This window comes from Rhipicephalus microplus, chromosome X (assembly GCF_043290135.1).
Source record: "Rhipicephalus microplus isolate Deutch F79 chromosome X, USDA_Rmic, whole genome shotgun sequence".
Lineage (NCBI taxonomy): Eukaryota > Metazoa > Arthropoda > Arachnida > Ixodida > Ixodidae > Rhipicephalus > Rhipicephalus microplus.
In genome coordinates, this window is record NC_134710.1 from 278,904,276 (window position 1) to 278,930,841 (window position 26,566).

Below are 26,566 nucleotides of genomic sequence, written 5' to 3' on the forward strand. Positions count from 1 at the left end.
CAACATGTCCGAGGAAGACAAAGTAAGCCATTTACTTAAAGGCATTGCAGATGATGCTTTTAACATACTGGTTTCCAAAGACTGTTCCACCATTGATGACATCATCAAAGAGTGCCGCCGATTCGAAGAGCTGAAGAGTCGCCGGGTCGCCAAGAATTTCTTGCGACTTCCGAACACGGCCGCTACGTCATCTTGCGAGGACCTTCAGCCGCCATGCAGTCAACCACATAACAACGAAAGTGTGGTTCGCATCGTTCGTAGAGAAATCGAGGCCGCGTCTCCGTCTTTTCTGACCCGCCCATCTGATGATCGACCAACGATCTCGTTGATCCAACAGGTCGTGAGAGAGGAGCTGGCAAACGTTGGGCTGCAGCCTGTGTGTTCGTTGACGGAACCTCGGGTCAGTACCATAGCGCCTTCTCCTGCACCAGAAAGATTCCGCCGCTATCGTGATCCTGCTCAGTGGAGGACACAGGACGACAAGCCTATATGTTTTCATTGTCATGGTGTAGGACACATCTCCCGCTACTGTCGTTTCCGCACGTATCCACCCCGGTCGTTTCCTGGCTATCGACGTGACGACAACCACCGGCCCCTGCAGTACAGCGCTCGTGACGATGGACCGTACAATGGCACTCCTGCGACACCAGTCCGCCGGTCCAGCCGTTCGCCGTCCCCGCATGACCGTCGCTCCAGGTCACCTCAGCACCGCCGCTATTCGTCGCCCCACCCTAGTGGACGCCCTTCTTCGGAAAACTGAGCAATGCAGCTCCCGGAGGTGACGCTGCATTGGACTCCCGACCTGAAAACCCTCTGCTGACCTTGACTACGGACAAGAACCTGCTTGATGTAGAAGTGGATGGCCTTCCTGTTACTGCCCTTATTGACACCGGCGCACATATTTCAATTCTGAGCTCTGACCTCCGTGCACGATTAAACAAGGTCCTTACGCCGCCAGAGTCCCTATTTGTACGTGTCGCTAGTGGAGCGACCCCGGCTGTGCTCGGAATGTGCACCGCGCGTGTGAGATTCGCCGACCGCCAGACGTCCGTTCTATTCCATGTTCTCGCTCACTGTCCACATGACGTCATCCTTGGACTCGATTTTTTGTCCGACCACTCCGCTGTAATTGACTGCTCAGCCGGCGTCGTGCAACTTGACTTGCCTGCGGCCACCGAAGAGTCGAAGATGGTACAGAACAAGCTTTCGTGCGCTGAGTTTGTTCGCCTCCCACCCCAAGCCCTAACTTGTGTCACAGTTGAACCATATCCCAGTGTTCCGGATGGGGATTACGTGGTCTTTCCCTCTCCCGGTGTTTTATTGGCCCGCAACGTTTCCTCCCCGTACACCATATTAACTGTCACAGCGAACAAGACGTGCCTTCCTCTTCTGAACTTCGGACTCAGCCCTCAAATCCTACCACAAGGCATTGTTCTCGCCACTCTTTCACCGTCACACGAGTGCCAGATCTCATCAGTGTCACGTGAACTGGCCACAGTCGCCTCGCCGAACCCGCATAGCACCGACGCAGCCAAATCTACACGGCTCAACAATGTAACTAAGATGATTGCCTCAGACCTCTTGCCGTCTCAGGTCAAAGACCTCACTGATCTTCTCACGAGCTATTCGGACATATTTGACTTTGACGGTAGGCCCATAAGTCAAACATCGCAAGTCAAACATCGCATTAATACCGGTGATGCAGCTCCAATTCACAGGCGTCCCTATCGAGTGTCACCATCAGAACGCCAAGTTATCCAACAGGAGGTGAATAAGATGCTCACAAAAGGCATCATAGAGCCCTCATCGAGTCCGTGGGCGTCCCCTGTAGTCTTAGTTAAAAAGAAGGACAATACCTGGCGTTTCTGCGTGGACTATCGGCATTTAAACAAGGTCACCAAAAGGGATGTCTACCCGCTTCCTCGTATTGATGATGCCCTGGACTGCCTTCATGGCGCAACCTATTTTTCTTCGATAGACTTACGCTCCGGTTACTGGCAGATCGCCGTGGACGACCTCGACCGGGAGAAGACCGCCTTTGTAACGCCTGACGGTCTCTACCAATTCAAGGTAATGCCGTTTGGCTTGTGCAATGCGCCGGCAACGTTCGAGCGGATGATGGACACGCTTTTGCGCAGCTTTAAATGGTCTATCTGCCTGTGTTATCTGGACGACGTGATTGTGTTTGCCCCAACCTTTAAGTCTCACCTCGAGCGCCTTTCCTCAATTCTTTCAGTATTTCAAAAGGCTGGGCTCCAACTTAATTCCTCGAAATGCCATTTTGGGCATCGCCAAGTTACTATTCTAGGGCATCTCGTTGACTCCTCCGGCATCCGCCCCGATCCCGACAAAGTCCGAGCTGTCCTGGATTTTCCTGTACCGACTTGTGCCAAGGACGTTCGAAGTTTTGTGGGCCTATGCTCATATTTCCGACGATTTGTCAGAAACTTCGCAGAGGTCGCACGCCCCCTCACTGATCTTTTGAAGAAAGATGTACCATTTGAGTGGGGTCCTGATCAAGGCACGGCCTTTTCCCAGCTCATAACACTTCTGACCACGCCACCGATTCTCGCCCACTTCGACCCGTCTGCTCCAACCGAGGTCCGCACTGATGCTAGTGGCTACGGTATTGGCGCGGTTTTAGCCCAGCGTCAATCCGGTCACGATCGAGTTCTTGCGTATGCCAGCCGGCTCCTTTCTCCTGCCGAACGCAATTACTCTATTACGGAACGCGAGTGCCTGGCGCTTGTATGGGCAGTTGGTAAATTCCGCCCCTATTTATATGGCCGGCCTTTCACAGTTACCACTGACCATCACGCTCTATGCTGGCTTTCAGCCCTCAAAGATCCAACGGGGCGCCTTGCTCGTTGGGCTCTGCGCCTCCAGGAATTCACATACACAGTGGTTTACAAGTCTGGCCGTTTACACCAAGACGCCGACTGCCTCTCTCGGTACCCCGTTGACGCTCCAGATCTAGTAACCGACGACGCGTCCATCTGTATTTCCTCGCTCTCTGCTTTCGGCAACATGGGATGTGAGCAACGGCGTGACGCGTCCCTACGCGAGCTAATCGACCGCCTGAACACAGGCTGTACAGACAGTTCGCTTCGCATGTTCGTTGTCATAGACGGCATTTTATACCGCCGCAACATGCACCATGTGGGAAACGAACTACTACTCGTAATACCCACTCATTTGCACTCGACCGTACTTCAGCAACTACATGATGTACCAACGGCTGGCCACCTTGGTGTTGCCAGAACGTACGACCGTGTCCGCCGACGCTTTTTCTGGCCCGGCCTCTACCGTTCTGTACAACGTTATGTTAGGTCTTGTGAGTCGTGCCAACGCCGCAAAAGGCCAGCGGTACACCCCGCCGGGCTCCTTCAACCGATCGACGTACCTGCCGAGCCTTTCTATCGTGTCGGCCTCGACCTGCTGGGCCCTTTCCCTCTTTCTACCGACGGTAACAGGTGGGTCGCCGTCGCCATAGATTACTCGACCCGTTTCGCAATTACGAGACCTCTTCCAAGCAGCTGCGCTACAGATGTCGCCGACTTTTTGATTCAAGACGTCATCTTACATCATGGTGCTCCTCGTCAACTGGTCACCGATCGCGGTCGCTACTTTTTATCTAAGGTAATTGACGATCTACTTCGTTCTTGTGCAACCAAGCACAAGCTTACGACGGCCTACCATCCTCAAACAAACGGCCTCACAGAACGTCTGAATCGCACACTCACTGACATGCTCGCCATGTACGTGTCGACGGATCATCGTGACTGGGACATTGCGCTACCCTTTGTCACTTTCGCTTACAATAGCTCACGCCACGACACTGCTGGATATTCTCCCTTTTACCTTTTGTATGGAAGAGACCCGACATTGCCGTTCGACACGCTTGTACCCAACCCTACCGACCTGTCCACAGCATATGCTCGCCGCGCTATTAGCACCGCGGAGAAAGCCCGTCAGATTGCCCACCAGCGCCTTTCGGACTCGCAGCTCCGTCAGAAACGTAGCTATGACAGCCACCATCGGGACGTCCACTTTAGTCCAGGTGACCTCGTTCTTCTGTGGACTCCGTCGCGACATGTTGGTCTGGCTGAAAAGCTTCTACCCAAGTATTCCGGACCTTATCGTGTGCTACGGCAGGTAACTGATGTTACCTATGAAATAGCACCTCTAAACCCTTCGATACCTTCCACATCTTCCGACATCGTCCACGTCGCTCGCCTCAAGCCGTACATCTCGTCCAACACCTGCTAACAAGCGCCGGGTCGGCGCTTTTCGCCGCCGGAGGTCGATGTTGCGGGTTCGCGGCTATGCAGCTATGCGGGCGGTGCGAAGAAGAAGACGACGACGTTTTTTGGGCTGTTCGATATACACAACGGCTGCCATCTTGACTGCTGGAGTACTTTTCTACTCTAAAGTAGTAAATACATTCGCAACAATATCATAAATAATTCATGTGGAAGTGACCATTTTATTGTAGTTCTGAGTACACAAACATCATACGAATGTCCTTCACGCGTTTCCAGATTTGCTGATAAACAAAGACGACTGGAAATAGTTTTACAACACTATTCGTTTAAGTTGTACTGGCATATGGAGGTTAAGCATAGATGAAGCTGTGCAGTATTTCACAGCTTTTCTAACTGACGCAGCAATCAAGTGCATCCCGCAAACATCTGGACAGCCCGGCAAGTGATGCGTCGCATGGTGGAACACTAAGTGTCGGAATGTGCGAAAGGAGCATAATAGGGCATGGAGGTTGCTTCGGAGCTCACCGACAGCCGAAAATCTTGACAGCTTTGAGAAAATAAAGTTTCAAGGCAGAAAAAACTTTGGCACGCCAGAAGAGAAAGCTGGTAGAAGTTTCTATCAGGGATCAATTCATATACACAGGAGACTTAAGTCAGGAGCATCGTAAGTACGATAGCAGAAAGAAAACTACACTCACTCCCACTCGAAAACACACAGAGTGACACCTCGGAAGATCAGGTGAACTTCCTCGGCGCACACTTTGAATGGGTGTCCAGCTCGTCGCACTATACTGACGCTTTCCAAAAATACAAAACAAGACTAGAGAAGCAGATACTAGAACACAACTGTCCAGAACACAAACACGAGGCATACAACCAAACTTTGAGCTTAGCTGAGTTTCAAACATCACTAAGCTGCTGCAGTAATTTCGCCCCAGGTTCTGATCGTGGGGTGTATGAAATGTTAAAAAAACCTACCTATCGAAATGCAAGAAGCTTACTTTGCTTGTACAATGCTATCTGCTTTTCTGGCGCTATTCCTACTTCCTGGAAAGAGGCTATTATTATTCCTATTTTGAAACAGGGCAAGGACCATTCTTCAGTTTCGAGTTATAGAGCTGTTGCACTTACAAGCTCCCTGTGCAAAGTTTTGAACAAACGTTAAACTTCCAACATGTACATTTTCTTGAAACGAACAATTTGCTCGACCAATGCCAGTGCGGGTTTCGAGAAGGTAAATCCACCACTGGCCACCTTTTTTCTTATCGAAGCACAGATCAGAGACGCTTTCGTCCAGAAACAATACTTTCTTTCTGTGTTCCTCGATATTGAAAAGGCTTACGATACAACATGGCACATTGAAATATTGAGAGACCTGCCCCACCTTGGCGTTCGTGGCAGAATGTTTACCATAATCGAAAGTTACTTGTCAGATCGGACATTGCGTGTCCGAATGGGCAACGTTCTTTTCCAAACATTTGTCCAAGAAACAAGAGTGCCGCAAGATGGTCTCCTTAGCTGCACCCTTATTAATATGAAAATGAATTCTTTGCACTTGTCCATCCCTCAAAATATGTTTTACAGCAGATATTTTGACGACATCCATCTTGATTTTAAGTCTTGTAATCTGGCATAATAGGAGCGTCAAGTTCCGCTTGGTTTGAACAAAATCTCCAAAGGGGCAGAAAAAAAAAACGAGTTCTGACTGAATGTACAGAGAAGCAAGTGTGTCAGTTCTCCAGATAGAGGCATTGATTCCCAACCTGGCATTCATTGCGTGGCCAACGTCTGTCTGTTAATACTGAACATAAATTCTTAGGCCTAATCTTTGACACCAAGCTGAGATTCATACCACACATCAAGCATTTAAAAACAAGTGCATAAAAGCCATAAACGTTTCAACAGTATTGTCACGTACTACGTGAGGAAATGAAAAGAAGTGTGTGATCAATTTGTATACAAGCTTCATACGTATACTCGCCTAGATTATGGGAATATAGCAAATCATTCTGCGACAACTAATGCCCTTAACATGCTTGAGCCTGTTCATCATCTAGGCGTCCGCCTCTCTACGGGTGCTTTTCGCACTAGCCCCGTGGAAACCTACAGAGATGTTACATGTCTTTTAAATATTATTTAAAAGGAACGCAGACAAGGAACACCCTTCACATTTTACTATTATTGACATGTCAAGTCTAACTGTGTTTGAGAAACGGACTTATATTAGACAGCCCTACTCGCTCCGTGTGAGGGGCCTAGCGAAGGAAACCGGTGTGCGACTTGAACACCATTTGATGGCTCCCGCAGTATGCCTGCCAGCGTGGCAATTGTAGGCGATAGATTGCGACGGGTCTTTTTTGGAGGTTACGAACCACGCACCAATTGCACATATTGAGATATACTTCTTAGATTTACAACAGAAATACACATGTCCCGAGTTCATCACAGATGCCTCAAAGTCCAACACTTCTGTCCCGTATGCAGCCGTCAGCCCATCCTTTTCGGAAGCTGGCGTTCTGCACTCTGATAGAAGCATTTTCACCGGCGAAGCTTATGCGATACTTGTGGCTTTTAAACATATTAAACAAATAAAACCACAGAAGGCGATAATATACACAGACTTCCTAAGCGTAGTAAAGGTACAAAAACTCCTAAAAAGCACAAAAATCCTGTCCTTGTCTCGCTTTATTCGCTTTTATGCACAGTCTACTCATCCAAACAGCATGTTGTAGTCTGCTGGGTGCCAGGACAACACGAAATACAAGGCGACGTTTTCATGGAACAGCTAGTTGGATCCACCAACAAAACTGCTACCAATACATCGATACCGATTCCGGCACTCGACTTGAAACCTTTTATGAAACGAAAGCTCAAGGGTTATTGGCAGAGCACAAGAGACATACACACAGGTAATAAACTGCATGCTATCAAGCCGCAACTTTGTCATTGGCCGCCAGTATTGAAATCACAACACGCAGAAGTAATGCTCACTAGGACACAAATAGGACATAAAAACACTACACATTCATTTCTTCGGTCTGGTGGCGATCCACCATTGTGTGACAGATGGGGAGAATCACTTACCGAACTTCCCATTTTAATCAAGTGTAAACAATTAGACGCGCTGAGAAGACAACACTTTCCGTTACCCTACCGACAAGAGATACCACTTCATCCTTCAATGTTCGTCGGTAGGCAACCCCTTTTCACAAATAAATGCTAGTTGGCTCTTTTGAGAGAAGTCCGTACATTTCATGTGATATACCCGGGCATTCCGCAGCGCGACCTCTCCAGAGAGGTCTCCACTGCGGGTGCGACACTGAATAAAGCACTTGCCTCACGGCCCTTGGACGCAAGGGTGGGAACGATCAAGGCACTTTTGCTAATGCCATACATGTCCGCTATGGTTTTAATTATCACAAACATTCTTGTCATCCATTGACACCACACACATTTCACGTGGCCATAACTAGATTACTTCTATGCTTTTACCCGCTTTAGCGCGAGGAATTTTAAGATCCTTATACAGCCGCTGATCACAATCATTCTCCACATCTCTAGTCTCATGAACTGGCACGTGCTCTTTGGCCATCAAATGGTCCTTGCGGCACAAAGCACAAAACATCATCATCATCTTTCCCACCCCGTGTCGACTCTAGCTCACCCTCAGGCCGAGGGAAACGAAACGGCTTCGAACCCCACTTCGTGAAAAATATCTGTTTCGGTAAGAATGTTTCGATTTCTCTTTCTTTGTATATTTCTGCCCCTGTTTAGTTCTCTTTCTCTCTCTCACCTATCAGGGTTATCAATGGCGACGACGTAGCAGGGAGTATAGAGGGACTTGCCCAATTTATCTGTTACCTGTTTATGGTGATGGTGATGATGATAGAGACAGTGTTGCCACATTACGGCCCGAGAAACAGATTCGCTCTTGAAACAAGGAATAATAGGTGCATGCAACCGATGATGATGATGAATCCACAGCCATGGCTCGTACCCACTCAGGGGGATCGTGCGATAATCGATGACTTAATACAGTGACACTTTTTCTATATTCAATACCCATACCTCCCCCCCCCCTCTAAAAAAAAAGACAAAAATCGGTCGTCTTCATCGTCTTTGAAAGGCGCCTTCCTATCTTTTCCGAATGCATGCACTCTTCTAGCTGATGGTAACTATTTCTTGCTAATTCTTTCTTTCCTATTTTGAACTGCGAGATAGTGCAACACAAACAAAGAAGATTGGATGTGTACACCTGGAAAAACAAATAATAAAAATATGATTGATTCCACCGATGTCGACCGTCTTCTTTGTCTTTGAAAGCCACTTCCAGGTTTTGTTGCAAATGCCTAATTCACTCTAGAGAATATTATTTTTTCTTGCTATATCAGCTTTCTTATTTCTAAATAGGAGACACTGTGATATGCATAGTGGTCTGCGTGTATAAAGACGTAACTTTTAGCCCGTATGTCCGCTCACCACCCGTATCCGGCGTGGTCTTGTGGTTAGGATACCTGGCTTTCACCCAGGAGGCCTGGGTTCAATTCCCGGCGTCGGAACTGTGTGGTCTCATGGTGTAATGATTAGAACTCTGGACTTTGAATCCAGCGATCCGAGTTCAAATCTCGGTGAGACCAGCTTTTTTTTTAGTAAGCTTTACAGTTCACTTTTCTTTCTATGTGCGAAACATTCATAGACTCATCCACTGCTTTTGTTGATGTTCTCTTGGTTCCACTCGTAATGCTCAATGTATATTCTATTATTCAATATCTTATTATGTATTAACAAAATTGTGCCAGAACTTTCAGTTTGTGTGAAACTTTATGCAGACGACTGTATTTCATATGAAAAGGTATCTTCAGTTAATGATATGGTTGCTCTAAATATTGACCGGGCAAAGGTTATTGCAAGGTGAGAAAAATTGCAAACGTCAAATATTTTAATAACGCTGTTCATATGCGTATTACCAATGAAAAGACCTCTTCATTCCCATATTCTGCTTCTAGTACACCACCATGAAATATAAGAGAGTACAAATACTTAGGCCTAGAGATCGCTAATAATGTTTCTCGGAATAAGCCCGTTGATAACGTTGTTTCTAATTCAATGTGTAAGCTGTTTTTCTTAAGACGCTCATTGTAGCCATCTACATCAACTGTTTGACAGATTTCTGCATTCGACCTATATTGGAATACTCTGTGATTATTTGAAACTCATTAAGTTTAACTAATCGTAAAACAATTACAGTGCATACACCATAAGATAGTTTGGTTGATTTTTAACTCCCTGCGGCCACACATCTGACAGCCCCGGTGACGAACCGCGACGAAGTGGTGTGATGTCTCAATCGGGCAGATGTCTCCCCTTCCCCCTTCTCCTTAAAAACGCCATTGCAGGCCTCCGCGATCGCCTACTGGCACGAGGCGGGTACGTTCGGAGGCTAAGGACCACCAGTTTTCATTTAGATTTCTCTTAGAAGGGCTCTTCAGACCGGAAAAAAAACCCAATCATTTTAAGTTTTTGATTGATTGATTGATATGTGGGGTTTAACGTCCCAAAACCACTATATGATTATGAGAGACGCCGTAGTGGAGGGCTCCGGAAATTTAGACCACCTGGGGTTCTTTAACGTGCACCCAAATCTGAGCACACGGGCCTACAACATTTCCGCCTCCATCGGAAATGCAGCCGCCGCAGCCGGGATGCGAACCCGCGCCCTGCGGGTCAGCAGCCGAGTACCTTAGCCACTAGACCACCGCGGCGGGGCCATTTTAAGTTTTTTTTTTTCATGACGTTCAATCATCCGCGCTATCTGCAAGAAAAGTCTCATTGAACTCTCAAAAAACATTTTAAGTTTTTTGAGAGTTCAATGAGACTTTTCTTGCAGATAGCGCGGATGATTGAACGTCATGAAAAAAAATGGCTTAACCATATGCCAAAGTCAGAAACCATCACATCAAACTCAACATGAATATTTAGCCTGCTTTAACATTGCTAAGGTCCTGTAAATTTGTACACATACCTCTTGTTAAGTGAGAATTCGCGTATAACCCTTGCTGTCGTTAGGAGCTTTATGTGAAACATAAATGGGGATAGAAGAACTATTATTGTCAATTTATGAAGCAAGCGCACCTTGAGTAAAACTTATGATAGTGGAGTAACAGCAGAGGTAACGTTCGTTAATTTTTTGGTAACACTAATGGCAACGCGTCACCTGTCTTTGGAGATAACGTAGTGCGGTAACGCGTTCCTGTTTTCTTAGAGTAACGAGTAACGTATTTAGTTACTTCTTTTCTATAACGTGTACAACATTGCCTTTGAAGATTCAAAAACGCGTTCCGAGAAAATGAAATTGAGAACAAACCAGTGTCTCTGAAAAAAACTTTTTAGCATAGCTCAAGAAAGAAGACTGGCCAAAGCTTATTCGCCGCAGGCAATACTATTGGCTGTCCATTTTTACAAAATACCGTAGCACAGATGTGCAAAAATACATGAAGACACAATGTAAAGAAATGAAAGAGTGGTATTAGGATGAGGAAAAGAAAAAAATAAGGGACCCCTTTATGGAAGCAAAACAAATAAAAGGAATTGTTCAACCCAAACATACATGCAGTTACTAACAAGAATGGAATCGATCTGATGATGTGGAAAAACTCAAGCAAACGATCGAAAGAATACAAAAAAATCTGTTAAATAAAAACGTAATTGTGGGATAGTCTTGGAGTCAGAACAAGAATCAAAACTTTTAGAAGTTGACATAAGGTAGAATATAACAATGCAGAAAAGTGGACTAGACAACTTTCGTATAAAACTGTTTGAGACACTTAGGCCAGAGACCGACATTACAAAAATCTGTCAAGATCGGAAGACTGCAGATTGGCAAATAAACTGGAGCAGATATCTTTATTACAGTTTATATAAAAAAGGAAAGGTGATGCAAAAAAATCTCGAACCATAGAACCAACTTTATTACCTCATAATAGTAAGCTAACCCTTAAAATATTGCATAAAAGCTTGAAGCCTTGCACGGGGAGAAAGAGATGCAACAAAGCAAGCGGGTTTCAGAGAAGGGCATGACACTAAAGGTGCAACTTGAGAAATGAGATTATTGCTAATATTTCCGAGTTGTACTAGCCAGTTTGTGACTTATCCTCCATAGTGGATTAGCAATATTATCAGGAAGATTGGGGGAGGGGGAGCGTCATCGTCATCTTCCTAGTGTATACGTATTAGTTTAATGTAAAAAAAAAAGGTCGCTTCTCTAGGAGTTTGATTCTCGCCCAAAGGGCGGGAGGAGCCAGGTTCCAGTTCAGGACGAGGCTGTTTTTTTTTGTAGTTATACACCGGTTTTACCCCTTTTCAGAGCATTTTCTTTATTCCAGCATGCCGGGATTTGAAATATTCCTAGTATTTGTTCCATAACTATATTATTTTTGTTCATGCAAGACTGCTTGAATATTACTGCCCACTGTCGCATTGTATAGGCTTTTTGATACGTTCGCTTACAAGTTTTTTTTTTCAGTTATTGTTATGATTGTGAAATTGGTATTCAATCTTCCTGCTTCATGGCTTGTTCTCTACACTCGGTTTTCTAGATTTGAAGGAACAAAAAGTGGTGTCATCACCACCGGTATCGGTGGTGCTGGATCCAGGCACGCTGGTCTCGTTGTCGACTGCACGAAGAAAACCGTTTCTTGAAGCCACGGTTTTGTTGGTACTGGATTCGAGTACAATTGGAGAAAGGAGGACTTAGCGGGTGGCCCTATTTGCTTACCAGCCTACGGTTAACATTGCTTGTAAAGGAGCACTGCCTCACCACGGAGGTCTAGTGGCTAAGGTTTTCAGCTACTAAGCCACAGGTCGCGGGATCGAATTCAGGCTGCGGCGACTGTATTTTCGATGGAAGCAAAAATGCTGTAGGCCCATGTGCTCAGATTTGGTTGCACGTTTGAGAACTTCGAGTGGTCGAAATTTCCGGAATTCTCTCTCTACTACAGCGTCTCTCATAATCGTATGGTGTATTGGGACGCTAAACTTTGCATATCAATCATCAATCAATATATGAGCATTTTCCACGCCACAACACTGAGAATACTTTTGTAAACCACTTACCCCCTATGTTTTATTCTTCTTAGTTTCTCTTCTTCAATTGTTCCTCAAACCGCCTCATGCCTCTTTTTTTTGCTACATCTGTGGATACAACAAACACGCGAAATGCGGTGTATAGTCTCGCTCGTATCGCTTTACTCAAGAAGCGGCCTTTGGTCTTCCCTCACAAATCTAAACCGAAACGCTATCTCCTTCCATATGCGCGAGTTGGAGCCCCCCTTTTTGTGGCAGGACGACATCACATTATCATTGACTATTAGAGAGCCATGTTGCGCTAAGACAAAATTCAATGAACTTTTGAAAACAGATTTGGCAGTAAACCAGATCGTATTAGTTTTTCTGCCCACAAGAAATTTGAGAGGAGTATCACGTGATGCATGTCTACGCTATTACGTTAAAGCAGCCTGTGACGTAGGCCCATGGAGGCATGGAATGCGGACGTAAGTATTCTAGGTGCACGTAAATACTAAATTAGGAGCTTGCGGCTGCATAAAATGGGTTGTACATTAATGAAACTGAAAAGGCAGAATAGATGTGAGATTCATATTCGCTAATCTATTCTACCCTACCATTCTGTATTGGTTTACGCCAAGTTAAGGGGGTGATTTTGAGGGCATTTAGAGTGTAAGCGGGAAGAGAGAGTAATTTGTAAATACACTTGAATTGCCGGAAGTACGCAAAGAGATTGTTCATATTTACCAACGTTCAGCGACTCAGAGCAATTGGTCTTTTAGTGCGGAAGAGCGGAAAGCTGTTCTAATGCGCTTCGAGATAATGAAACCAACCGGTACATTAATGTTTCACTGTTATACCCTGCGCTGGCAAGTGTAAAAAAACGTGGCTCTAAAACATGGGATGGTCACACGCGTATTGTACGCGCCCTCCTCCGAAAACGATACATTCTCTATCGGAATTTTATCTGTGATCTGCGAAATATAAAATGACACCTGATGATTGCCAATAAACTATTCTTTGAAGTGAAGTTCGACAGAAGTACTCACATGATAGCGAGATATAGAGGTATAAAATAGATAGAGGGACAATTTATATATGGAGAAAAAAAGTGATTGGGACATCGTCGAAGGAGTCTGAAGTCGGGGCATCGATTAGCGAGAAATTCGGGGTGGCTGGGAGATCGTAGTCTACACAACTATTCAGCACGGAATCCACCAAGAGAGACGAAGGAAGAAGGAAGAAAACGAATAAAAAAGCGAAGACAGATAGAGAGAACAAGGGCTTCTCACCCGCACAAAGCAGCATTCCTCATGAATACGCTTTCCCACAGAGACCTAAAACCATGCCGGGAACAAGGTTCCGAACATGATGAGACGAGCTGACGCGAATGCAGCGTATTCTGGGCTCCTTTTATGAGTTTTCGTAGGTGTTTCTGTTAGTTTATCGGCATATATACCCATATCGTAAACCCAACCCAGCTATCGTAAAATATTGCGGAGTGTGGATTGGTGTTTGAACCCTCGAAGACCTCGTGTGTCCTCTGGCTTCATTGGAGGAAGAAAATTGACTAAGTTCGAATTAAAAACACGTTTTTATTCGAATTTTCTTATAACTGTACAGTGTATAAGACAACTTCCTCGTGTATTGACACCGCTACGTTGGTATGGTTTCATTAGATGTGCAGGCGAAAAAAATTAAGGTATTTTTTTGTTCTAACGTTTTTTTTGTCCTCTGCTTCAAGGGCAATAAAACAATCACAGCATATCCACGAACTGAATGATGATGAGTGGGTGAAGCGTCCGTCAGCCTGTCCGTGCTTCCGTATTTCCGCACGACCTTCGGTGTGTTCATTCATGCGTCCGTCTGTCTGTCCAAGCGTCCGCCGATGTGTCCGTCGATCCGTGTGTCCGTCTGTTCATGCGTCCATCCGTCCGTACGTCCGCGCGTACATTCATCCGTTTGCCGTTCGTGCACCCATCTAGGGATCACTCCAAGTACCGCCATCAGTGAACTCGCATCCCCTGTGGCACATACGCGCTCTAGAGCAGGTATGTGCCACCGGTGGTTACATACATACATACATACATACATACATACATACATACATACATACATACATACATACATACATACATACATACATACATACATACATACATACATACATACATTCGGAGGAGACACTCTCATGCCCTAAAGGGCTCCGCCCCTTGGAAAAAAAGAAAAGCTACGAGCGCTCAGAAATGTCGCCACTTAGCTGTTATTTTGTTAAACACATTGTGTTAGTTTGATAACAAGCACAGCTCAGTTGCTGGTTGTGTGATAAATATACACAGCATGCTATGATTTGCACATGTTCACGAGAACAATCCTCAGGCGTTTAATATAGCAGCAGCAGATGCGCTTTGGAAGCTTTAGCCAATATGATTTATTATCTGCTTTTGTTTGGCTGCCAGTCTACACGAACCTGCCCGTCTACACGAAGTCGACACCTTCTGCAGGTAGAGCAAAGGAAAATTGTGAAGGCTTTTCGTCGCCTTGCCAATCGAGCTGAGTGTCTCAAAGTTGCAAGGTTGTATCGCTGAGAAAATAAATGGCAGGTTGCATCACCTGGTCAACATTCTTGTTAAAAGCGGAGCATATGGGTGAATAAAAAATACCTAAATTTTGCTTCAGCCTACGGCTCACAGGAACTTCTAGGTCCTTTATCGTTGCTTCGTGTCGAGTGAACAACGCCTTCGGGGTTGTTTGGCCTGTTGTGGACAAGCTGAGGCTGAATACTCTCATCCGCCATTCTTTGCCCACGGAAAGCCCTTCAGGACGTTACGTCGACGCAGCGCCCATAAGCTAACACACTTACGCTCAATGTCAGCTTGCATTTGTAACATGGCGCAACCCCGACAGTTCAGCCTAAAGAACGCAAGGAAAGTAGTGAACGGAACGGTCCGGACCGTGTAAAACACAATATTCTAGGTGAAAGACGATTCTTAGAAATTGTCTTAGTGCAATCAAAATTTGGATATAACGATGTTAGCCACCATCAGTCAACTGAACCGAGGTTAGCCGCAGTATAAATATTTCTTGCGAAGACTGTAGTGATCTACTGTTTTATGCTGAGACAGCTTGGTACACTTACTTGTTGCAGCAGCTGTTTGCTCCTGCTATGCTCATACCCCACGGCATGTGATATTGTTAAAACCCCATGGCATGTGATAATATTGATACCCCACGGCGTGTGATAAGAAACAATGCAAGGAACACATGGGAAATGATTTCCCGAAAAGTATAATTGTGAAAAAGTCTTACGTAGAGTTGCGGTATGGACTAACCAACAGGTTTAGAGTGCGAAATAAGATGAGCTATACAGTTACCACAATAACGATGAAGCAAATGGGCTAGACAACATGCGTAATGGTATTCGTCAAACGACCAGAGACAGTAAAAGTCACGAATGAAATCTGTCACTAAAGTCTGAACTCTGCAGAATTCCCGATAAACTGAAGGAGATATCTCTTTGTCACAATGTATAAAAAGGCAACGTGAGAAAATACTGAGACTTTAAAACCATCGCCTTAATATCCCATAATGCTACTGCGTTTTTGTCATCATTTTGTGGGTGAACGTGACGTTCTACAGTTTTCAAACTTAGCCTTAACGCAATTATATGGAGAAATGAATCCTCAGGCTGTAAGCGAGCGCTATCTCCCACTCCTCTTCTTTTAATTACAAATGCTTGCTTGTGCGATAGATGCAATGTGAAACGTAAACATTTGCATTGTATGGCTTCTCTGCCTCAATGGTTTGGCTGGCTCGATGGCTACGTGCTAAGGCTTCCGCGATCGTGTTCTGCAACAGATTTGTTTTTGTTAGGCCTGTAACGCAATAAAAAACTAAGAAATCATCTCAGCAGGAGCATTGAGCTGCCGCTAATACATACTGGTTGAAGCATGGATCAATAAAATCTAAAGCAAATAAAAGTGCCTTTTGAATACAAAAGCACCACTAACAACAAAAAAGAACATCGAAAAAAAGGCTCCTTAGTCCTAAAGCAGCTGGTTGGCTTCGCGAAGCGAAGGTAGTATACCATATTTTGGTGGATGCTTGTAAATGTTACCTTCGACCAAACGTGGCAACCATGGAGTGCTCAATCGTCCCATATATTCATCAGACTGTTATGTCCCTGATTATTTACGGGGAAGTTGGCTTTTTAAGGGTTTGGATTAGTCACGCCACGTTTCTTATTAGATTTGAATGCGTAAACGTTCTGTGGCTACAGATGTCCAGTGAAAAGCGTGCGTGCTTGAATGTCTGTGGGCAACAGAATGACAGCGCAAAACTACCACCAACCATCCTTTCACATCCTCTTGCTATATTATACGGCGCATCGATTTGCTATGGCACATACCGGCGTTTTTTTTTATTGACATGATTTATAAGGAGATGTTGGCGCATATTATGGCGGTGGCTACTCCTTAGCTGTTGAGTGAAACTTGAACACGTTTTTTGAAAACATACAAAGCAGTGCATACAAAATAGAACACTCGGACACAGATATGTAAAGACACACTTATACGCACATATCACATCATAATGATAAGGAAATGTTTGAAAGTAAATGAATGAAGTCTGTGATAATGTCCTTGTTAATATTCGGTCCACCCAACACAAAACAGCAGAGCACACGCCTGGTCCTTATGAAGATGTATTCGCTCATGTGTACATAATAGTCGACACGTCATTGACTTCACAACACACACATGATGGGTATCACGTGATACTGCACATAATAGATACATGTATTATACAAATGAAAGTTCGTTATTTCTTAGTACTTGCCAGCCATTCCGCTGTCTTAAAAAAACGTGTTAATGGTTTTAAAGCATGCGACTGTAAAACTCCAGTTGGCCATGGGCCCAGAAGTTTCTTCACGCTAAACAGTCTGCGGTCTAATACCAACAGTTCGGATTTAAGGCGGCGTCTCGGCGTGTCATGATGTCGACAGTCTATGAGAACGTGGCATACGTCTTCATCCATAAATTCACATTCGCATTCGAGAGTTTCAGCTCTGCCAATTCTGTGCAAAAAATGTTTTGTGTATGCGGTGCCTAGCCTCAATCGGCAAATTAGAGTTTCCATACTTCTATCTAATGCCAGCGTAATTTTGAATTCAATAAATGAATCGATGTAATATAAATCGCAGCTCTTTGTACTTTGGTCAAACCAAGCAGTTTTGCTCATTTTGAAAGTTGTAGTTTTATGATACTACGCTATTTATTTTTCTAAATTGGTAAAGAAACAGTAACGTATTTACGATGTGCTTGTCGTGCTGCTTCATCGGCAGTTGTATTTCCAGGAATGTTGCAATGGCCAGGTATTCACTGGAATTTGATCTCATGTTGCGCCTTGTTTGCTTTGGTGAGCTTTATCCGCGTTGTGAATGTCATACTATCACTTATCACTGTCGTATTTGTACTGCAGAGAGATCCTAATGCGGCCTGTGAGTCATTGAAAAGTACCCATTTTCTAGCTACCGAGTTTATAAACTTTATAGCACACAGAATAGCGAAGAGCTCAGCTATAGTAGATGACGTCATGTGACATAACCTAATCGATTCTTGAATATTGTGCTGTGGTATAATAAATGCCGATGTTGAACACGTTGTGATACTTGACCCATCTGTGTATATGTGTATATACCCTGGATACCGCATGTCTATCTGAAAAAGCGCTAGTTGTGGAGCAGCTTCGATTAACATGTCTCTCTTTCTGATAATGCATCCACTGAGAATTCAATGCTTGGTATTGCAAGCAGCCATGGAGGATAGTTCATTTCAGAGCTCCAAAATTCATTTCTTGGTCATATATGTACATTACTCTGTATATCTTTATGAGCATTGCTTTTATACCTTCGTAAAATCTCCAGTGCCAATGGGTGTTCCTTGTATTGCGTCTGTAAGCGAAATAAAATGGCGGCATTTTTCGGTTGTCCTCATGACTGGAAAGGGTGGTTGTCGAGTCTCTGCTATGACAAGGCTGCTGGAAGTCACTCGTGGAGCACCTATGCAGACGCGCAGTCCTCTAGCTAATAGTCTTTGAAGTCGCTCCTCTGAAGTGCGGGAAAGGCCGTCTAAGACTGTTGCAGAATATGCAACTTTTTATCGTAATAAAGCATTGTGAACAGCGAGCATGGATGAGATCCGGCCTTTTATGTACCAGCAATTCTGGGGAGCTTATTCGTTTATTGTGACTGTTTATTGTGACTGTTTTTTTGTTCAACTGAATTCAGACCTATATACATATACGCACCGAATGATGCAGAAGCACGTGCCCAGTTTTTTAACCTCTTTCGGTGGACGAATTGTGATAAGCGGGTTGCATTGTTAGGGGACTTCAACTGTGTTTTAAGTGCTCGCGATTGAGTTATTAACACTCGCATTCCTAACAAAAGTAGTGACGTGCGAGGTAAATTTAAAAAAAAGCAAAAATGACTTGGATAGTGTGTCGAAATGTGTGAAAGCAAATCACAAAGCGATGTACACACGATTTAAAGGCAATAGTCATGCGTCGTGACACCGCATATATCTATCCCTACATTTTTTGCCTATGTGTCATGACTTCTCGGTGGTGTCAGTGTCGTTTTCAGATCACTGCTTGGTTGTGTGTCGTATAGGTATGAAGAAATAGCGTGAGGTTTTTTACTAAAATTTATGGAAACTTAATGTGTTATTATTAAAATACGAACCATTTGTAGAAGCAGTACACGAGGCACTTAACAAAATTTTCATTGAAAAAACAGAAACTCGCAGAGAAGTGGGAGTTGATTTGATTGATATGTGGGGTTTAACGTCCCAAAACCACTGTATGAATATGAGAGACGCCGTAGTGGAGGGCTCCGGAAATTTAGACCACCTGGGGTTCTTTAACGTGCACCCAAATCTGAGCACACGGGCCTACAACATTTCCGCCTCCATCGGAAATGCAGCCGCCGCAGCCGGGATTTGAACCAGCGCCCTGTGGGTCAGCAGCCGAGTACCTTAGCCACTAGACCACCGCGGCGGGGCAAGAGAAGTGGGAGTGTTTAAAGCAGAAGTTCAAAACGGAAGCGCTGGTCAGATTGCGCTCGCTGAAATTTGAAGCGCAAAAAAAAAAAACGTCTGAATAAAACACTGCAGTGTTTCCTTCAGACTTCTATTTCTTATGTCCACATGTTTTCTCTCTTGAGAAAATTGCTCGTTAGTTCGTAGCTATATAGATAACGCATGGTTTACGCTGACAAATAAGAGGAATAATAACAGTAAAACATCTCTATGTTGTCTGTGTAGGGCTGCCTATATGCAGAATGTTCTACAAAAATGTCGCCACTTGCGTTGTTGCTACTGTACACCAGTGATTCAGTATGGCAAAACAATCGTTCATGAACAAGCTTTGCACACTGGCATTTGCTACATCAGGCGAATGCTGCCTATTGAAACTTCTGTGTTTATATAGCAATCCGCCAGCGGGTCGGTAAGCTAAGCAGCGACTCCTTCACTTACAAAAATGACAAGCAAGATCCGCTATCAGAGAAGTGTCTACAGAGCGGTCCTGTTAGGCAGCTGAATCAAACCCTAATACGTTTTTGTGGAAGTATACTAGGTTACTTTGAGACAATACTTTTGCACATGCCCACAAACATTTCAGTAAAATAAAATTGGGCACATTTCAGTAATTTTCAAGCGCTCGCTTTTTCTCCCACGCGTTCCCCACAAGATTGGGGGGGTCTATGATGAAAAAAAAAATTGCGAATGTATCGTTGTATCTTCAGATACAATCGACAAGTATCCTATCTAATACAATTGTTGCGCCAGTATCTTGTATCTGTATCTCCAATACTTTTTGTTAGAGTATCTTGTATCGTAACGTGATACAACTTCAAAGTAACTTTGCCCATCCCTGGATAGTAGCACTGCTTAGTTTGCAAATAATGTCAGCGCGGAGCGACGAAAAAGAAAAAAAAAGGTGGGTAGGTGGCACGGGGGGGGGGCGAGCAAAAACTTCAGGGAAAAGAAATATAAGCCCCCTTTTCTCCCTTGGCTACGCCACTAGCGGTCGGCTCCTTGGTCTGACAACCCAGCCCACTAGGCCGATGTCACTCCTCACCACATGATATTTGTCCCACAGCGGCGTGTTCATGTGATTTTTATCCCACAGCCCTCATTTATGTTTTTATATTGGAGTGTTACCCCTTTCAGGCATAAATGTTTTTTAACCGGCAGATATTTTTGTTTTTCGTTGATTTGGAGATACTACAACCTGAAGAACACAACAGCATTTTTTTAAGTATTCTTTCAGTGTAAAAAAAATGGCCCGCCTCATAAATATTGGACACCAGGGATTAGTGATTGGAAAGTGCAGTATGGGGAATTTAAATGCATCTATTTAACTCTGTTAGTGCAAGTTAACATCGTGAAAGTAACATTAAACAATTACCAAAGCATTAGTAACAGCGCCTAAACTTTCCAATAGCAAGTCTTTGTGCTCGTGATACAAAGCTTTTTTATCGCACTTGAATGGCCACAGTCTACATATTGAACACTTTGGAAGATCCAAAATCCTAAACAAATTCTGAATACAGCTTTGCAGCATCAAAAGAAACCGCGCCAATATTTGCACGGGCCATCTGATTGAACTACACTTCATCGTCATCTTCTTCTAGCTCCATCACGCACCATTATTATATTTCACAAAACTAATTCAAATCTATTAGGTACACTCTCGCTATTAGATACCCTCGCATATTATTCGAGCGATGTGAGCGGGTTTCCCAACTAGAATAACAAGACATCGGGAGCTTTTACAATAGCTACACATATGGATTAGCCTGAATGCATTCACTGGTCTTATAACCACTGAGTCCTGGTGTCCTATTATAAGAACATAAAATTGTCCACTGCTTCGGGTGATACGTTAGTGCTAGGAAAGACCCAATTTGTAAACAGCAAGGTAGGTACCTCAAAAACCGCATAAAAAAAAACACGGTAGCTACTGATCTAATAGTCAACCAGTAAGGTGTCATTCAATATTTGGTTGTGGCTAGTGTCATCGTTATCGAAATTCGCCATTTTGTTTTCGGCTTTGCAGAGTTCCAAAGAAGAAGACGACAAAAAATTACTACCAATGCTTGCGCAGGTGTACTGAGGATAATTCGGACATTTTTTTTATATTTCTGACTTTGTTGTGTCAAATTTCGCAGCAAAATTTCATGTCCTTTCTATAGGACGCCAGGGCCGAAATGGTTAAATGCGACCACTTGTTCGCATTCACCGCATTTATGTTTAGTGAAGTGCCTTTTTCTAGAACGCCAGTTTCTTAGACAACTTTAAAGGGTTGGTCAGTGTGATCGGATCGTTGGTCTGACCACCCAGCCCTGTGAGCCGATGTCACTCCACACCCCATGATAATTGCCACACAGCTGCGTGTCGGCTCGTTGGTCTAGGGGTATGATTCTCGCTTAGGGTGCGAGAGGTCCCGGGTTCAAATCCCGGACGAGACCTCTTTTTTCTTTTATGTCGGAGTATTAAATGCGGCCATTTCTTTGTATTCATCGCATTTCTATTAAGTAAAGTTCCTTTATCAAGCACGCCTGTTTATTAGACAACTTTCAAGTGTTGCCTAGTGTGATCGGATCGTTGATCTGACCACCCAGCCCTGTGGGCCGATGTCACTCCACACCCCATGATAACTGTCATGCAACTGCGTGTCGGCTCGTTTGTCTAGGGGTATGATTCTCGCTTAGGGTGCGAGAGGTCCCGGGTTCAAATCCCGGACGAGCCCTCCTTTTTCTTTTATGTCGGAGTATTAAATGCGGCCATTTGTTTGTATTCATTGAATTTTCCTTCTTGAAGTTCCTTTCTCTAGCACTCCAGTTTATTCGGGTTCAAAACCCAAGCAGCCATTTTATTTTAATAAGAAGATTACATGTGCTGGTTACATGCGCTGGAGAACACGCAGAAGAAAGTTTGTTCGCACTATCGTTTCATTTGTCCTTGTCTTCACATTGCAACAAAGAGTTAAGGATGTGGCTATGAGCAGCCTCGCAAACCGACGAAGTCGGAGCCTTTCGAGCCAGAGAGTGCTAGCCTTATACGACCAATGTGATCAGAAATATTTTAAAGACTGCCTCGAAGAGCAGCGTGCGCAGGCCTGTGGCAGCGGCACCTGCCTCGTGCAAGAGCCAGCGTCTCGGTCTTCTTTGTGGTGCCGTTGCTTCTGCCCGCCACAAGGTAAACCACCAGTACCCAGAAACATTGCCATTTAGGTGTATTTTTTTATTTAAAACCTGTTAGTTTGAGCATAGACAAATTGCGGGTTGGGGCAGAAATATGCGTGGTATGCAACGATATGCACATGAACAATCCTCACGCGTTGCGTATAGCCACCGCAGATACACTTAGGAAGCTCCAGCCTCTGAGATTCATCGTATGCTTGGTTGCTGTTTCGCACGTACACGTGCACGCCAAGTCTGCGCACTTTATAGCTAGAGCGAAGGAATGTAGTGGAGCCTTTACCTCAACTTTTGAATTGAGCGGCGTGGTTACCGTTGCGTTGTTGCATCGCTAAAGGAAAAAAAATGGCAGCATATCCACGGAGTGAATGATGGAGAGTGGGGCAAAGCATTCGTCCGTCCATTCGTTCTTGCTTCCGTCCGTCCATGCGTCCGTCTGTGTGACCATCCTTGCGTCAATCCGCCCGTCCATGCGTGCGTCTGTTCGTGCGTACGTCCCTGCGGTCGTCCATGCATCCGCCCCTGCGTCCGTTCATGGGTCCATCCATGCATCTCTCTGTGTGTCCGTTCGTTCATCTATTCAACACACCAAGTACCACCATCTCGCATCTTTTCATCATATATTCCCCAATTAGAAGCACCGGCATCCAGCGGACATTCCAATGACTAAACGAGAGGTGGCACACACACACTTTCTTACGGCTTGCGCTTCGGGTCCACTTCCCACCTTTAACCACCTCGAGTTCATGGTATATACTAGTTCACTGTATTCATGGCACTGCGGACCAACGCTCGCTAAACCTTTCTAAAACCAAGAAGGCTACGCCCAGCGAGTATATTGTAGCAACCTTTTCCTGTCAGATAGTGCTCAATGTACATGCCAATGGCGGCTAATGGGAAATTAGAGACAGGAAAATTCAGCTTTTACTTTCTTGCGGCTTGCGCTTCGTATCTACTTCCCACCTTTAACCACCTCGAGTTCATGGTATATACTAGTTCATTGTATTCGTAGCGCTGCGGTTGAACGCTCGCTAAACCTTTCCAAAGCTAAGGAGGTTAGACCCAGCGAGTATAACGTAGCTAGCCTTTCTTGTCAGATAGTCTCAATGTACATGCCAATGGCTGCTAATGGGGAATGAGAGACAGGAGCATTCGGCTTTTAGGTAACGCGCATGCCGCGAACTTTTTATTGTTCGACAAAGCACAGGAGAAATCTTCCACCGGCACCACCTTTCTGGTCAAAATGTAACACTTGTTACACACTACGACTACGACTACGAGGGACGAACGGGTGCCGCTTTAGGGAGCTGCGCCCCTAAGAAAATGGCAGATACCGCTTACCTTGGGCATCGATATTATGGAAAGCATGTGGATGGATGGTGAGTGTGTTGTAATATTTTTTTGAGCAAAACATCACGAAGTAGCAGTTAAGATATGTAAAAATACATGCAGAGACAAAAGACATACCTGAGTCTTTCAATACTTAAAAGATCCTTCAATAGGACTCTAGACATAGGTTATAAAGCCACATATGTTTTCTATACCCAGTTGTTTACACGTTGAGTAGTGATGGAAACAGAAACATGGCGTCAGCAACACCAGAAGCGGTAAGTTGAAATGAAGCGCTGGTTCTCGCAAGGATGGTAGGCCTGGATTTTGCTGCATAAATCAACTTCACTGGATGGCTCCTAACTACAATTGACACAAACCCGACCTGACCGCTGTATGATAAGAGTATATATGCAATGTTCATAAAATTAGATAGCCAGGACTGCAATTACGATTGACATTTCACGAACATTAGGGTCTACTTGTAGAGTGGTAATGAAGCCTGGCGCAGCTCTGTGGTAGAATACTTGATTGCTACGCGAAATGCTGGGGTTCGATTCCTGCTGGACCTTGACTTTTATTTTTTACACTCGTTGGATTGACACTGCTTATGCTAGCTTTTTCTTAACACTCATGCATTAAAATACCCCGGTATGTTTCACCGTTCATGGTAGACACAAAAAGTCAAACACCTGCGGCACATATTCGCATATCTGTGGCACATATACTCTCGCGGGTATGCGCCACCCGTTTGGCAGAATCAGTTTGCCATCGCATACGTCGTAATTGTGACATTAATAACATCTTGACCAGTGATTCATATTTTTCAAACAATCTTACCTTCTTATACTAATTTTGGTTTACCCCACGTTAAAGGCGGGATCAAAACAGCACCCACACATTGGCGGATAGATAGATAGAAACGTTGATAGACGCTTAAAGGGCCTGCAATACGCAAAGAAATGCTTCGCATTTAAAATGGCAAGTTAAGGCGGTGCATACGGGTGAATCGGAAAGACTTAAATTGAGAAGACTGCCAGCTGGGCGTGTTGGTAAAAGTTCATGATGAAACCAACGCTAAAAAATACACACACTCAGAGAGGACACAGATGAGCGCTAACTAGCAACTGAAAATTTTATTTCGAAGCAAGCACTAATAAATGCATAACACGTATGTACGTCATTCCGAACTTCCCCCTGTCATCATCAACAACGTTATATACCAAAGTAACCACTCCCATAATCGATGGCACGCAACCGGAAACGACCACGTGTAAAGCCTCCCAAAAACTAAGAAAAGAAAACGTGAAAGAGAAAATGCACTGGGTTATGTTACGTCCAGAAAAGCAAATTCCGCATCTGTTAGTAGAAAAGACGCTTGACTGACGTAACTGTCACCTCCTTTCCTAATTCTATACGCTTCCATTATTTCCCTCGTTGTCCGCTTCTTGAGTCTGTCAATTATTTGTATGTCTGAAAATTTCGATTGGCAGGTGCACTCCTTGCAGTGCATTGCCAAGTGTGAGTAAGGGGCCCCCTTTCATGAACTCTCATGTTCACGAAGGTGCACATTCAGACACCGACCCATCTGACCGACGTATTCCTTTCTACACGTGAAAGGAGTCCCGTATACAACAGATTTTTTGCTATCAACGTGCCTCCTGCCATGTTTTAAGCTATATCTGTCCGATTCTCCCGGAGATTCCTTTCTCTTTGGCTAGCCTTTCTACTGCTGGGCAAATCTTCGATAATTTGTTTTCAGCGAAAAAAAAAAGAACAACGCGCATGCCAAAACTTAATGCAACTTTTTTCAACCAATGTTTTTCAGCCCAGTGCATTTTCATTTCAAGTTTTCTTTGTTTTTGGGGGGCTTTACGCGTGTTTGCTTCTGGTTGTGTGCCATTGATTATGAGAGTGGTTATATTGGTATATTACGTTGTTTATGATGACAGGGGGAGATTCCGAATGACGTACATGCGTGTTACACATTCATTAGTGTTCGCTTCCAAATAAAATTTTAGTTGCTAGTAAGCTCTTGTCTGTGTCCTCTCTGAGTGTGTGTATTTTTAGCGCTTGTGCCGTCATAAACTTAAATTGAAATGAACATTGAATTGAAGGTGGTCACGGGAGCACTGGAGTTCTGCCAGTGGTTACTTGTGGCGTGATCACCGTCATTGGAGTTAATTGGGCCTTTTTAGGCTATAGCTGAGGCTGGCTACTCTCGAGAGACCATTGTGACATGTCCCTGCCATGTACTTAAGAGCTTCATGTTGGCGTCACTTCTCTAAACAACAAATCTTACAGTCAATATCTGCCTCCGATCATGCTTTCGTAACGTGGCACAACCATGACATGTGCACCTGAGAGAATAAATGCAAGGAGCGTAGTGAACCTAATGATACTGATCAAATAAAACAGTTTTGTTGATCAGTAAAAATAAGGTTCTGGGTGAAACACGCCACTGAATAATTGTCTTATTTACTATTTGGCGTAAACACTATTTAGATATGACAACGTTAGCCACCATGAGTCGGCTGAACCGATCTTAGCCTATGGTATGATTATTTGTTGCGGAAACTGTACCGACTTTCTTTTTTGTGTTTCGACTGCGTGCCACATTTACTTGCTGCAGCAACTATACACT

General features: G+C 44.4%; 4 non-coding genes across 4 annotated transcripts; all 4 read left to right on the forward strand.

The window, feature by feature from the left end:
- Positions 1-8,752: 8,752 nt before the first annotated feature.
- TRNAE-UUC (transfer RNA glutamic acid (anticodon UUC)) lies at positions 8,753-8,824 on the forward strand. The gene has a single exon. It is a non-coding gene; the product is annotated as a tRNA-Glu (tRNA).
- Positions 8,825-8,830: 6 nt separating this feature from the next.
- Positions 8,831-8,902, forward strand: TRNAQ-UUG (transfer RNA glutamine (anticodon UUG)). Its single transcript has one exon. It is a non-coding gene; the product is annotated as a tRNA-Gln (tRNA).
- A 12,887-nt stretch (positions 8,903-21,789) lies between these two features.
- Positions 21,790-21,862, forward strand: TRNAP-AGG (transfer RNA proline (anticodon AGG)). The gene has a single exon. It is a non-coding gene; the product is annotated as a tRNA-Pro (tRNA).
- A 208-nt stretch (positions 21,863-22,070) lies between these two features.
- On the forward strand, positions 22,071-22,142 carry TRNAP-AGG (transfer RNA proline (anticodon AGG)). Its single transcript has one exon. It is a non-coding gene; the product is annotated as a tRNA-Pro (tRNA).
- The last annotated feature ends 4,424 nt before the right edge of the window (positions 22,143-26,566 follow it).